The sequence below is a fragment of the Rhamphochromis sp. 'chilingali' genome (genome assembly GCF_963969265.1).
Source record: "Rhamphochromis sp. 'chilingali' genome assembly, chromosome: 9".
In the NCBI taxonomy this organism is placed as follows: Eukaryota; Metazoa; Chordata; class Actinopteri; order Cichliformes; family Cichlidae; genus Rhamphochromis; species Rhamphochromis sp. 'chilingali'.
The window spans coordinates 9,895,338-9,911,091 of record NC_137936.1 but is presented as its reverse complement, the minus strand read 5'-3'; the positions used below and the strand labels follow the sequence as shown (position 1 = coordinate 9,911,091).

General features: G+C 41.3%; 1 pseudogene across 1 annotated transcript; it reads right to left on the bottom strand.

Annotated features, from left to right (window-relative positions):
- Window positions 1-12,503: 12,503 nt before the first annotated feature.
- On the bottom strand, window positions 12,504-15,584 carry LOC308402220 (potassium channel subfamily K member 15-like; annotated as a pseudogene). Its single transcript has 2 exons — window positions 15,310-15,584; window positions 12,504-13,437 (listed from the first exon to the last, which is right to left on the bottom strand). The product of its transcript is annotated as a potassium channel subfamily K member 15-like (transcript).
- Between the last annotated feature and the right edge of the window lie 170 nt (window positions 15,585-15,754).

The following is a 15,754-nucleotide window of genomic DNA, read 5'->3' as shown; positions in this document are numbered from 1 at the left end:
GATGAGAGATGGTGTGTCTTAAGCCCATCTTTAATTCAGATGCCTCATTCTTCTCCGATCGAGAGAAAACAAGAGACTTCGGATTTGAGATTGATGCTCGAGTGGGAGGCGTGCACAGCCAGCGTGAGTCACACGCCTCAGACGTGATGCAAGAAAACAAGCAGTAGATTTGCAGTTCATATGTCATGACATATCTATTGATTGGACTGCCTCATTTTACACATTAATCATAGCCATTGCTGTCATTTTATGCACTGAATTATTGCTGAGATATTTACAGATATTGCGTCTGAAATCAATATTTAAAAATAGTTTGAAGGATGTATTCAATATTGATTCAAACATAGCAGGAAAGTTCCACGTTGGGGCCAAGGGTGATAATGAACTGTGGGCCCTGGCTAACACTCTTCTTCAGTGCACTCTATCACCTTTAAAGAGTTGGCCAAAAAAACTATAGTTAACACATCATATTAGAGCTTCTGATGAGACAGCCAGTACTTCTTTGGTGGAAATGCATTTTTTTCCTGTCAGCTTGAGAAAATGTAACAAAAAGTGTCTTTTTTTAAGTACAGCGCTCATATCCTGATAAAAGCCCACCTTGATTTTACACGACACTCTACTTAGTTGAAAATGTGCAAATAAAATCAATCAGCCAAAGCACAGCATCATACCTGTATAAAAATAGCATCCATGGTTAAAGAGGTGTGTAATGAAGGGTAGAAGTTAGTGGTATTAATATGAAGGAATTTTTAGGCACCTGACATTAAGCTCTTACCCTCCTCTTAACACCTCCATAAAACAAAGCAAGCATGTGTCTCAGGAGAGCTTTTAGGGTAAAATAACAACTTAGAGAGTAATGCACGTATTATTAAAACTTGCTGCTGCCCTCGGTACAATATAAAGGTCAGGGAAACACATGCTTGTCCTTGTACTGCAGGGACAAACATGAATGATATTGAATTATTGGTGCTTGAGAAAAAAAGGGGTTATTTAACCCACAAAAAAATCATCTCCCGAGTACTTTGAACATTTATTAGAAATATCCTGCTAACAGAGCATTATTCCCATTACTGAATGTGTGCAGGCCTTTAAGAAAAACCTTTATATTTACATTGTAATCATTATAAATGCTGTTAGGATAAAGCAGTACAGGGCTGCAACTATAAGCTTTGTTTTCTTGCATTTTTTCATGCCATGAGCGCCGCCTCTGTAGCTCATAGAAATTCAATGTCTTGCTCAAGGACAGTTTTTGAGAAGTTACAAACAAGTAAGGCTGTCATCTGGTATTCCCCCCTTATATAAACAGTGAGAACGACTGCATCCCGGAGAGGATAGAGGGAAGAGTAAGGAGCGGTATGAAGAGAATGAGACTACAGGTGCTTGAATTAACTGAACGCGCAGCAGTAGCCATGCTACCCCAGAGAGAGCTCACCTCTGAGAATCAAAGGCAAAGGAAGAGCATTTGCAACACATGTCAGTACTAAATCAGTGTCATTTAGTACTGATGTGCTCGCCTGTTGCATTTCTGGTTTCATCAGATTACAAATCATATCTATTTCACCATTGGCAATCACCTGCAAGCAATTTGCAAGCAAATCAATAGTAAAATATTTTGGAAATGGATTTTAGGATTTTAGAAACACCAGCCTACCTGCTTTAATTGCTGTTTGCGGCTGATTGGTATTTTCTTGCACTCTACTTTCCCCACAGACAGCTTGGTTATCACTGATATTGCGAAAGGCTTTTGATTAAATGTAATTCTCTTTTTTTAGTGCTCTTTTCTTTGTGCAGTCTCCATATCAACCCTTCTCTATTCTTGTATTTGTATTCTGTGGAAAAACCTTACATTTCTTATACACTTTATACACCGCTCTCTGACTTTCATATGATACGCACAGTAATTACACACAATAAACAGATGGACACAGCTATCGTGGCATCACCCACTGGTGTCTGAAGTCTCATTTTGAAGCCTAGTGAGAGTTTCAGCTGTCACCATCATGGTTGCAAAACAAAACAAGAAAGAAAAAAAAACAGATGTGACAATAAAGGGAAGGGCTGTTAGCCAATTAAAAAGCACTTTCATTAGACATAAACTTATCAGTCATAAGCCATTGCCCAATGAGTGTGTGGTTTCATAACACAGACCATGCTCCATTTAAAACATGGTATGACGGAGGTTTTAAAAATGAACCCTATATTTTTTCAACATGACCCTAAATGAGTGACATGAACTCATCATGAAAGTGATTACAGGGGTGAAGACAGAAAGTCATTTTCCCATACGCTTTTCAACAACCGGAAGTCTTTATGCAACCTCAGCTATCGCCATCTGGTGGCCTTCGGATAGACTGCAGGTTTAAATCACTTCCACCCCGGCTCTGTTTGTCTGCCTCAGAAGCTAGATTTTATTCTATGAACACAACATGTCCATATGTGAAGACAACTGCAGTAAAAAGCCGTTTAGTGTCAAGTGTTAAGCTGTTATAGCAGGATGCTGTAAAGTCATATAATCCGTCTTAAGTACGGATGTAAGTAAGTGGGGATGTTTATTGAAGACATTATGTTATTTCCTCGATAGCTGGTGAAGCAGTGAAATCCCCCTGTGTTTGTCTTTATGTGCGTTTGCCTGCCTTATTTTGTTAAGCTAAACTGCTCTGTCCTGAGTGCACGCCCTTATCACATTCCATATGTTTGGATCAGCTGTGACGGACAACAATTGCTGGCCCATATTCGGCTCGTGCCGTCGCAATACAACTTCTGCTGCCAAACTAATTTACTCCTGCCGCCAGCACTTTTCATAGTTGCCTTGGAAACAAAACTTGTCGTAGCCTTTCTGTTTAGTGAAAGTGAAGTAATTGATGCATTATATGCTAATCAGAAATAACATTGTGGGTAGGATGATGTGGATGTTCACCCGGTTGGCATACCAAGCAGATGCAGATGAGTATAGAGCTGTCTTTTTCCTGGGCAGACCTTTGATGATGAATGCCAGGCGCAGCTCTGCTGATGGAAACGTCTGCTTCCTGCTCAGCAGACCAGCAAAGACACAGTCAATGGAATATTAAAATCATTATATCTGGGAATGGGAAAAAAATGCGAGCATTGGAAGCAGGAAATAGTGTTGCGATAAACAGCAGCGATAGTTCAAAAGAAACCATTTCACCTGACGGCTGCTGCTGTCGTCATCACTCACATTCCCAGAGCAGGTAAACTGCCTGTATGATGGACAATGAAATGGCCCGCAGAGTTAGATGATGACTTTAATTGGCTAAGAGGCTCAAAAAAGGTCTTAAAAGAAGAATGAATGTGTGCTATACTGCACTGGTTGCTATTACTGCTAAATGCATTACTTTTAATGCACCATTTAGACAATGGCCTAAATGGCAAAACAAAGCTTCCTTTTTCTTATTGTTTCTATTTGTTTTGCTGTTTTGTTTTGTTTTCTTCGTCCCCCCCCCCCCCCCCCCCCCCCCCCCAAACTGCCACTTTTTTAATGAGCATTTCTCTATATGATGGAAAATACAGAAGTGTCTCCTGATACAGTAACAGTGATATGGGCTTCTCACAGCTGACAGTAGGAAAAGAAGAGGAAAATGGAATAAAGCTGAAGTGCAGTGTTGTAAATTATTTAGTGCAGGGCCCGTAGCAAAGATCTGACAACTTGCTCATTTAGGAAGATTAACAGATGTGGCAAATCACTCTGTTGTCAATCTGCTGAACTAAAGAACTATGAATAAATTGGCTTTCATATCTCCACTGGGAACTATTCTTTATGAGGGACCTCTTTTCCTTCCTCTCCCTCCACAGTGTGACTAAAAATAAAAAAAAAATAAAAAGGGATACATTTGTTATCTAACGGCACTGAGGGCCATTGTGTTGCATTTTCCTCTGTTGCCTTATCTCGTTCATTCAAATTCTGCTCCGACTGCAACTTCTGAATCAGTCTTAGATACAGGAGGGAGCACATTTGTGCAAGTTTTATGTAGAGCTGCACGTAATGAGAATAACACAGCCCTGCTGGACAGGAGATAAGTGTGACCCGCACAATACAGAGAGACCACCATCCATAGATTTTCGTAGAACAGACAAACGTCCTTGTACCAGAGCAGCTATGTTGTTATAAACTGCTGAGAATCTCTCACTCCCTTTATGAGATGCTTTTGAATTCACGTCTGACGTATTCACTTCTATAAGCCGTCCTCCAGCAGAAGAGCACTCAAACATAGTGAAGATGCTTATATGTAGGCATTAATCTGCCAGTGGCCAGAGCCTTGTTTCATGGCTGCAGACGTATTGTCCAAGAAGAATAAGAGCTCCTCTTTACCATCTATTACTTTCTCTATCTCCCATCTCTCTCCAAGCCACTGTTTAGGCAGGAAGCCTCGTGCTCAGAGAAGATGTTGTCTTGTTAAATGGTACGAGTGAGCAGGAAATGGATAACGGCCAACCTTGATAATTTTACATCCTGTTCTTCAAACAAAAGAGTGAATCACTGGAATTTTCTTTTACTGCCAACACAGAATGAGCAAGTCTCATTTTCTGTTGTCAGGCCTCTTATACAATAACCATTACACAAGTTATGTTAGAAACAAACCTCAGAGTCTACAGATGTCCTCTAAAGCCCTGATGGTGCTTTGAGCTAAATGCTAGGTATTTGCTGATGAAGGCCGATGATGGTCATGGCACAGGACTTAAAGTTGGATAATCAAAGTCTTGGAACCTTAACTCTTTACCACTTGAAAGTAACCTTCGAATCTCTTTTCTGAGCTGTCATGTTTCAGGCCTGCTCATATACCACAATGACTGGATTATCATAAGAGGTTAGCGAGAGTGGTCACTGCTTTTGACTCACCAAGGTTTGACACACGTACAGTGGGGCAAAAAAGTATTTAGTCAGCCACCGATTGTGCAAGTTCCCCCACTTAAAATGATGACAGAGGTCAGTAATTTGCACCAGAGGTACACTTCAACTGTGAGAGACAGAATGTGAAAAAACAATCCATGAATTCACATGGTAGGTTTGTAAAGAATTTATTCGTAAATCAGGGTGGAAAATAAGTATTTGGTCACCTCAAACAAGGAAAATCTCTGGCTCTCACAGACCTGTAACGTCTTCTGTAAGAAGCTTTTCTGTCCCCCACTCGTTACCTGTATGAATGGCACCTGTTTGAACTCATCATCTGTATAAAAGACACCTGTCCACAGCCTCAAACAGTCAGACTCCAAACTCCGCCATGGCCAAGACCAAAGAGCTTTCGAAGGACACCAGGAAAAGTATGGTAGACCTGCACCAGACTGGGAAGAGTGAATCTACAATAGGCAAGCAGCTTGGTGTGAAAAAATCAACTGTGGGAGCAATCATCAGAAAATGGAAGACATACAAGACCACTGATAATCTCCCTCGATCTGGGGCTCCATGCAAGATCTCATCCCGTGGGGTCAAAATGATCATGAGAACGGTGAGCAAAGATCCCAGAACCACACGGGGGGACCTGGTGAATGACCTGCAGAGAGCTGGGACCAAAGTAACAAAGGTCACCATCAGTAACACACTACAACGGCAGGGAATCAAATCCCGCAGTGCCAGACGTGTTCCGCTGCTGAAGCCAGTGCATGTCCAGGCCCGTCTGAAGTTTGCCAGAGAGCACATGGATGATACAGCAGAGGATTGGGAGAATGTCATGTGGTCAGATGAAACCAAAGTAGAACTTTTTGGTATAAACTCAACTCGTCGTGTTTGGAGGACGAAGAATACTGAGTTGCATCCCAAGAACACCATACCTACTGTGAAGCATGGGGGTGGAAACATCATGCTATGGGGCTGTTTTTCTGCCAAGGGGACAGGACGACTGATCCGTGTTAAGGACAGAATGAATGGGGCCATGTATCGTGAGATTTTGAGCCAAAACCTCCTTCCATCAGTGAGAACTTTGAAGATGAAACGAGGCTGGGTCTTCCAACATGACAATGATCTAAAACACACCGCCCGGGAAACAAAGGAGTGGCTCCGTAAGAAGCATTTGAAAGTCCTGGAGTGGCCTAGCCAGTCTCCAGACCTCAACCCCATAGAAAATCTGTGGCGGGAGTTGAAAGTCCGTGTTGCTCGGCGACAGCCCCAAAACATCACTGCTCTCGAGAAGATCTGCATGGAGGAATGGGCCAAAATACCAGCTACTGTGTGTGCAAACCTGGTAAAGACCTATAGTAAACGTTTGACCTCTGTTATTGCCAACAAAGGTTATGTTACAAAGTATTGAGTTGTATTTTTGTTATTGACCAAATACTTATTTTCCACCCTGATTTACGAATAAATTCTTTACAAATCCTACCATGTGGATTCATGGATTTTTTTTTTTTTTTTCACATTCTGTCTCTCACAGTTGAAGTGTACCTCTGGTGCAAATTACTGACCTCTGTCATCATTTTAGGTGGGGGAACTTGCACAATCGGTAGCTGACTAAATACTTTTTTGCCCCACTGTATCTGTGACAATGTTATGGTTTCTCTTGCAGTGGCACACAAGGACGGGGCCCACTTTACGTCAAAGCAGGAAGAAGAGCTTGACAGCTTGTTGCCTCACAAGTGAAACACTCACAATGCAACAATGTGGCTACTTATAATGGCCGTTTAGCCTTCGCACAGCAAACACAGACTGATGCTCTTCAATTCAACTTCCTTCCTATGAATTTAGATCCCATTATTGCAGATATTCATCCCTGATAATTAAGGGGTGACTCAAACTCTCCTTTAAGGCCTAAATTAAACTGCAATTAATCAAGCAGTGTGATCCCTTTGACACAAAATGTCAAAGAGACACAGTGTGTCAAACATAGCATCTGATTGGAGGAGACAACCACTGAGTAAAAACAGCCTTTTCACCCCGTTCGACACAAGCAGTAAATTGGCTGGAAATTAAAACTAATGAGCAATTACCCTACCAATGAACTTCTATTATGTCTGTTTTCTCAGCGCTCTCCAACTGAATCCCAATTTCTACTTATTTAATTAATCTGAATAAATATGACACTTGTCTTTACTTCCTTAATCTTTCATTGTGCTCACTGTGAGAATGCAGAGAGAATACATTTTCCATTCAGATGCACATCCGAGAAAATAACTCATAATCTCCCAGCTCCTCCTGAAAGACTGTGAATGTGGGGCGCAGCAGCCACTATTGGTTCGGTCTATTTGTATATTCATAAATACTTTATTTGCATATTGCTTCTATTATGAACCTACAGCCAATATTTCTGCCATATTAAAGCCATATTTACACTTTCGAAAAGGTCGGCTTGCACTCTGCTTGAACCGACGGCTCGTTTCTGATTTAATCTTGTATCTCCTACCATGCAACTACACATGAAAGACCTTACAGCATGATACAGAAATGACTTAAATATCTAACAATCTAATGAATAATTCACCCACTCGATCAGGCCCGAGCCAAAACAGTACGACCGAGTACAGCTTTGATGGTGGAATTCAAAACTGTAGTCAATCGATGGTGATGTTAATAGGAAGTTAATACCCTTTTGTGACAGAAGTTTTTTTTTAATAAACTTTAGTATTACTGTGCAAACACTTCAGATATAGGCAGAGCTCATAGGAGAATCGCTGTCATTACACAAAGCATAAAACCCAAATGACTGGACTTCCTACAGAACTCCATTATAAATGTGAACAGCATATGGGCAAGCATGCTTGAATGTACATTGAAACTGGACTCACAAAAAAAAGGGTCTTTTAAAAGGATCACTACCACCACCTTCAGCTCACTATTTGTAAAACCCATTATGCATACATAAGGAGCAACATCATATTTCTTAGCAGTGCCATATACAAACAGCTCAACTGAACCACAAAAGGAGACTAGGAAAAAAATCTAACTCTACCCACAACTCTATTGTGTTGTTATGCAGTCACGCACGAGGTAACATAAAAGCCGGAAATCGTCATACTGCTGTTTTTGAAAGAAGCTTCTTATTCTGTGTGTCTGAGTCATTGCGCGCCGTCATTTGCCTCTTTTTTTTCTTTTTTCTCTTGTCTGCGTGGACACTTTTGAGCACTTTCAGGTTCTAATTGTTGGGCCAGCCATAGATGCATCGTAACAGGAATAAAGTGAAACACCATTTGCGACATTAATGGACTAATTATGCAAATTAGATACCAGTTTTCATCCCTCACGACATGGTGAGCTTTCTGCCACAAAGCCCGTTGTTCAGGCTTCTCCTTTCTGCTGGTTCACAAATATCTTTCTAAATCTGAGGTGATACTGCTGGCTGCTGATACATGTCTGCCCGCTTGACCGAAAAGCCTGTGCTCACTTATCAAGAGCCCGAGCGTCTATTCCCACAACAGCAATCTGTGTCATAGTTCATGCTGGCAGATGAAAACAAATCTCTGCTGTCATGCTTTAATTCCCTATAAAATGGTGATAGCACGCAGAAGTAGTGTTTTGTTTCTGAGCTGTTTTACTCGCTGGAAGGTGTAACACAGACAAGATGGTTTTAACAGCAAGCAGTGTCGTTGTTGGACTCACAATTTATAAAATAAAATGTTTATATGTAACCATCTGAGCAAACAGAACTATCAGTGTTGGAGAGCTGTGAGGACTCAGCCTTTGTTATACGTAGACCAATGCTGCTCTCTAGTGTAGGTAATGGCAACAAGGAAAAGAAATATGCCGTGTGTGGATTAAATGCAAGTTACTGCTGGTGGGCCCTTGTGAATGGGCTCTTGTCAGGCAGCCTAAAAGTCTGTAAGGAGTTGACAAGGTTTCCCTGTGCCTTAGTGGGTGCCACAGGCCAAACACGGGCACTTTAGACTGATTTATTTGTTCTAAATTACATGCTTAAAATGTGCCTTGTAGTCTGAAGCAATATCAGTGGTCAGTAAGCCTACAAAGGTGTGATATAAATGCTAGTCTATTTCAATTTCCTGAAATTATGCAGTGCCAGACTTGAGGGATCCACATGGAGGTCAGAGCACAGGGCAGTTACAGATTAGTGATTTAAAATGACACCGTACTGATTCAAAAATCAGCTACAAGGCAGCATGTGGGCCTCAGTGTCTTTTTTCAGGCTTATTTAACAAGACAGATGTTTGCCATCATTGGTATGGATCCCACATGTTCACCAGCCACTCAGTTAGGTACACCTTACCATGGGTTCAACAAGGCGTTGGAAACACTCCTCAGAGATTTTTCATATCCAAATATGCTCTGCTGGATTGAGATCATGTGACTGCTGAGGCCATTTTAGTACAGTGAGCTCACTGTCGTGTTCAGGAAACGCCCAGCTCTCCAATCAGAGCTTCTGTTTTGCAGATTGTGGTTACGGGTATGTGGAAAATGGATTTAACATGTTTCTACTAACTGTTCGAACACATTTACTGGCTGTCTTTCGGATGTAGTCTGAATTGGTTTTTTCCTTTGGTGAATGCGTCTGGCTGCCCTGGCAGTGGTGAGTTGGATCACAGCATGAAGTCTCTAGACTGGACTACAGTAGTATGAACACTGGATGATAAATATTTTTCTCTCTTTATAAATTTCTCCTGCTGCTGTTTTATTTATGTCTTTTCATTGTATTTCAGCTTGATTGTCTAATCTAATGTATTAACCATGTGTTGTTGTTTTTTTATTTTAATAAAAACTCTTTAGAGTTATTAATAAGTTTTTGTTTTATTTTTGATTTTGTTGCAATGAGACACACTTAGTGAGTAGTTGGAGGTGCTCTTTAGTGTAGATTGCCTCTCCAAGTGGCCAAAGTTAGTTGCAATGATTTGTAAGTTTAGTGGCAATACCGTGGTAACAGAAATATTATTATAATAAACTAATTTATCTAATTCTATGGACTTTATGTTGGTTAACAGTTCTTCTATTTGTTACATAAACTACTGAAATTAATCTCCGACACCTCTGACTTTCCAGTAACAAGGCTCTGTTCCTTTATGTATATATATATATATATGTATATATATACATATATATATATACATATATATATACATATAGAGGGAGTGCAGAATTATTAGGCAAATGAGTATTTTGTCCACATCATCTTCTTCATGCATGTTGTCTTACTCCAAGCTGTATAGGCTCGAAAGCCTACTACCAATTAAGCATATTAGGTGACGTGCATCTCTGTAATGAGAAGGGGTGTGGTCTAATGACATCAACACCCTATATCAGGTGTGCATAATTATTAGGCAACATCCTTTCCTTTGGCAAAATGGGTCAAAAGAAGGACTTGACAGGCTCAGAAAAGTCAAAAATAGTGAGATATCTTGCAGAGGGATGCAGCAGTCTCAAAATTGCAAAGCTTCTGAAGCGTGATCATCGACCAATCAAGCGTTTCATTCAAAATAGTCAACAGGGTCGCAAGAAGCGTGTGGAAAAACCAAGGCGCAAAATAACTGCCCATGAACTGAGAAAAGTCAAGCGTGCAGCTGCCAAGATGCCACTTGCCACCAGTTTGGCCATATTTCAGAGCTCCAACATCACTGGAGTGCCCAAAAGCACAAGGTGTGCAATACTCAGAGACATGGCCAAGGTAAGAAAGGCTGAAAGACGACCACCACTGAACAAGACACACAAGCTGAAACGTCAAGACTGGGCCAAGAAATATCTCAAGACTGGTTTTTCTAAGGTTTTATGGACTGATGAAATGAGAGTGAGTCTTGATGGGCCAGATGGATGGGCCCGTGGCTGGATTGGTAAAGGGCAGAGAGCTCCAGTCCCACTCAGACGCCAGCAAGGTGGAGGTGGAGTACTGGTTTGGGCTGGTATCATCAAAGATGAGCTTGTGGGGCCTTTTCGGGTTGAGGATGGAGTCAAGCTCAACTCCCAGTCCTACTGCCAGTTTCTGGAAGACACCTTCTTCAAGCAGTGGTACAGGAAGAAGTCTGCATCCTTCAAGAAAAACATGATTTTCATGCAGGACAATGCTCCATCACACGCGTCCAAGTACTCCACAGCGTGGCTGGCAAGAAAGGGTATAAAAGAAGAAAAACTAATGACATGGCCACCTTGTTCACCTGATCTGAACCCCATTGAGAACCTGTGGTCCATCATCAAATGTGAGATTTACAAGGAGGGAAAACAGTACACCTCTCTGAACAGTGTCTGGGAGGCTGTGGTTGCTGCTGCACGCAATGTTGATGGTGAACAGATCAAAACACTGACAGAATCCATGGATGGCAGGCTTTTGAGTGTCCTTGCAAAGAAAGGTGGCTATATTGGTCGCTGATTTGTTTCTGTTTTGTTTTTGAATGTCAGAAATGTATATTTGTGAATGTGGAGATGTTATATTGGTTTCACTGGTAAAAATAAATAATTGAAATGGGTATATATTTGTTTTTTGTTAAGTTGCCTAATAATTATGCACAGTAATAGTCACCTGCACACACAGATATCCCCCTAAAATAGCTAAAACTAAAAACAAACTAAAAACTACTTCCAAAAACATTCAGCTTTGATATTAATGAGTTTTTTGGGTTCATTGAGAACATGGTTATTGTTCAATAATAAAATTATTCCTCAAAAATACAACTTGCCTAATAATTCTGCACTCCCTGTACATATACATATATTCTTTATTTGTACAGTATTTCATTAAATGTACCTGTGTATTCTACCCCTACCTATAATCCAACTAATAGCACCGTGTTGCTTAACCCCTTCTTTAAGATACATGCCCACCTTTGTCCACCTCCGTCACAGCCTGACATCAGTGGGTTTTTCTCAGGGTGGAAAGCTCATTCAGATCCACTGAAGACATTACATAACATAGTATGTAAGTATCGGTGGTTTGTATTAAAAATCTAATCTGCAATGTGTCATTCAACCACACATCTGAGACAATAGCTTGTACTTGGAGGCCACTTCTGTGCCACGGCTCATTTTCTGTTCTTTGACAGAGATGATATGATTGGTTTTTACCTGGCTACTGCCGTCATTCAGTCATCTTTTACCATGTGTCCGTCTCCAGGTCCCCCAAAACTGAGCAATAAAGATGAACATTTTTACCTGGGGAACTAGCCAGAGCAATGAAGTGAACACTACTGACAGGAAACTGCAAAGTTTACTGACTGGAAATAACGGTCAGAAAAAAGGTCACATGAGACAGTGCTGCAGCGAGAAGACAACGTATTCATACTCAAGTTGTGTGGGTGCTTTATTTTTGTTTGTTTCTTTTGTTTTTTAATTTGCTGGTTTGTTTTTTGCAGGTGATATAGTGAAGGAAAACCATAAAGTTGCATAAACTATACTTTATTGATATACCTCAAATGTTAGATCATTGGTAATGTTCAGTGTAAATACAATATAAACTGCATATTTAGTTTTAATATGTTACACTTTATCAGACAAGCTTCATAACAAAGAAAGCATGAGGCAGTTTATTCCACCAAACAGAAAATCAGATGGTTTTATGGGCTCTGTGCGTACAAAGATCCAAAACAAAACAAAGGCTATTTCAACTTCAAGTTTTCAAAGATCTCAGTCAGAGTGATTTCCACCTGCTGTGAGAATTGTTCTTGCCCAGACAGAGTGCCACGCTGCTGGGGGAGGCTTGTGATGACATGGTGTAGAAGCTGCAAGGGGCCTGGTCCCCTCTGTAGGAGATGGTACTGTAAAAGACAGGGTTGCTATGGCCGCTTGTCTGGTCACAGTGGGACTGAGAGGCGCTGTTGTAAACGTCCATGCAACAGCACATGCAAAGGAACAAAGCCTGGAGTCTGCTGGGTTCAGGCAGGTTTGCATTCTTGGGTATAATAGGTCTGTGCTCCTCTGCAGGAGAAGAGAGGAGGCTGACAAAGCTGTTGCAACCCTCCATGGGAAAGGTAAGCCTGCAAAGTTCATCTTCATCATCCTTACATAGGTCCTCAGCAGTTCCTTCTCCAGTGTCCGCGATCTTCCTGTACTCCTGCTCTTCTTCCCCTGCTGTGGAGCTCCCATCAAGCTCACCTGAGCTTACAGTGAGAAACCTCAACACCACCAGGTTAAGAAATGCTCCGATGACCGTCAGCCCAACTAGAATGTACATGAAGCTAAATACCACGTAGGTAGGTTGCTTCTAGAGGGCATCTTTTGTCTGCAAGGCTACAAAATCTCCAAACCCAATGGTAGTAAGTGTGACAAAGCAGTAGTAAGAGGCATTAAAAAGCTCCAGCCCTCAAAATAGGAAAAGGCTGCAGCTCCTACAAACAAAGTGCTTACCCAAGACAGTAAACCCACCAGGACCATGTTTCCCATTGACACCTCTGTCTTCTGTAAGCCCAGGCCCTGCTTGACTCTGCTCAGGAGGTATCTCACAAAAGTGTTGATCCTCTCGCCCAGGCACTGGAACATGACCAGCGTCAGAGGGATGTCCAAGAGCGCATAAAACATACAGAAGGCCTTTCCAGCATTGGTGCACGGAACAGCATGGCCATAACCTGCAAAGTCAAAGAATAATACAGGTCAAAGGTTGAGTACTACTGTTTCATAGTCATCAAGCTCCATAGACATCAAACTAGTATATTGCTGCTGTAAACACTGCAAGGCAGGGATACTCACACATAACTCAGTGCAGGTTAAAGTCAAGTCTTTAAACTAATGTGAGCAAACATGGTTAAACCACAGATAAGTCTCACTAAAACTGCTTGCTGATTCTGTGCCAGGAAACATTTGGCTATCTCTCTATAACTGCAGCTTAACTGGTTTGGTCCAATCATGCTGTCCTCGTTAACCTCATTTCCAGAAGCAGCTGCTAGCGGTGTACATGTGTAAAAGCTCTGTTAATACCAGTGTCCGCCACCTCCACAGCACTTAATAGCAAACTGAGAAACTTGGGAGGTGCAACTAAAGAGAAGGTTGGTGACAGAGCAGGCTGAACACACAGTGATAAGTGAACACTGTTTATTTGGGAATGCTAGAGGCGGGCGGATTGATCTAAATATCGATACCAATGCTGGTATTGGTATCAGATCAGTACTAGCGCCTCAGTATTGATACTTTGTTTCTATCCTCTATGTTCAGTATGTAGTCCATGGAATTGTGTTAAATAAATAAGTATAATAGAAATGAAAAAATACAAGTCAAACACGGGCTATGAAAAATATCGGAACTTTTTTTATGTTGACTGTCACATAATTTTATTTATAGCCTCTAGCCCATTGAAACAACAGAAGCTGACTGAAAGTCCTTTAGCGATAAGCACATTTACATTCCATTAATCTCATTCTTCTCACTGCCCTCTCCAACATAAGCCATCTTTATCGTTAAAAGTATCTGTATCAGTATTGGTATCACCAATACTGGCCCTGTATTTACATGGTATTGGCTTGATACCAATATTTTTCGATACCAATATTTTTCAATCCTGCACACCACAACGTAAGATAAAAAGTGTTTACTGGACATTAACAGCAGGTTTTCTCACTTTAAGCCTGATCAGCTTTTTAACCTGTTTATATTTCTGCAATTAGTTCAGCTTTTTGGGAAATGGTAAGGACATAGGTGATTAACAAAAGGCAACTGTTTCTACATAAGATATGAAGCTACCAAGCTGTAAGAAAACATAGTGACACTTTAGCTTCTTAACATTACAGGGCGTGCACTCTAACAAAGGTGGTTTCACTCAGTCCTTTGTTCCGTAGTCTGAGGTTGGACAGGAAGGCTGGAGCTTATATCAGACCAATAAGACAGCACGTGAGAAATTGTAACTGAAAAGTGTTATTGTTTCATTGCTTTAGGTCTGTTCAGGCCAACCTTGGACTGGTAACCTATCCAGTGTGTACTCACCTCTTGCCTACTGCCAACTGGGATAGGCCCCAAGGTGGCTATAAGAGATTAAGGCTTCTGATCTGTACTTTCTTTGTCACATAGAGGTGGTTTAGGTATTTTAAGAAAGGGTTGGGGGGTTTTTTACCATTAAAAAATAAAAAATAAAAACTTTCAAAAACTTTGCACACTTCTTTACTACATATGCAGCTGCCTACATAATCACTTTACTGATATTTTGCTGAAAAGGCCAAACTACATCTATCTTATTCCAAGAATTTGGACCTAGAACAACAACAGCAGGTGTTTCTGGACAGCTTTGCTTTCTGTAAATGGGCTAATTTAAAACAAAACAAAACTTTAGCTACATCCCAGCATTACAAGGAGTAATAATTCACAATCAAAAAATCATTTAGGTAGGCCTAGTTTATGTGTCTATCTTCAATGAGTTGCTGTTCAGGGTCCAAAAAAAGAAAAACTGTCAAAAAAATTACTGCAAAAATCACACAATACCGTGAAGTCAGGCCACAACATTATATACTTGCCAATTGTAGTGATAACGGTGATGCCAAAGTAAAAAGAGCCGACGAATTTCCACTGCCTCCCAGCGCGATGCGGCTCTGTCTGATGGACCACTCACTAGATCTGGTTGAAATCATCCTCGTACTTTTTCTTCAGCTCGCTCAGCTTCTGCTCCAGCGCCTTTTTTTCTTGAACTCTCGCTTTCTGACTCTAGTGCGTCAAAAACTGCGGCTCCTACAAGCAGGTAGAAAATAATTGAGAGGATGAGAGAGAGGGTCCTGATGTTCTGCGTCCTCATCCTCAAATCCAGAGTGCCCGGAGGAGGCGGGGAGGGTGCTGCTGCTCCTGCTGCTGCTGCTCAGAGGCACAGATGCACAGGATCAGAGCCATCCTGCACATGGGTTTCGCTGGTCTTCACGGTGTAAAGAGGCCATGGGCCTGTTAGGAGTACAGCATAGGTCTAAATGG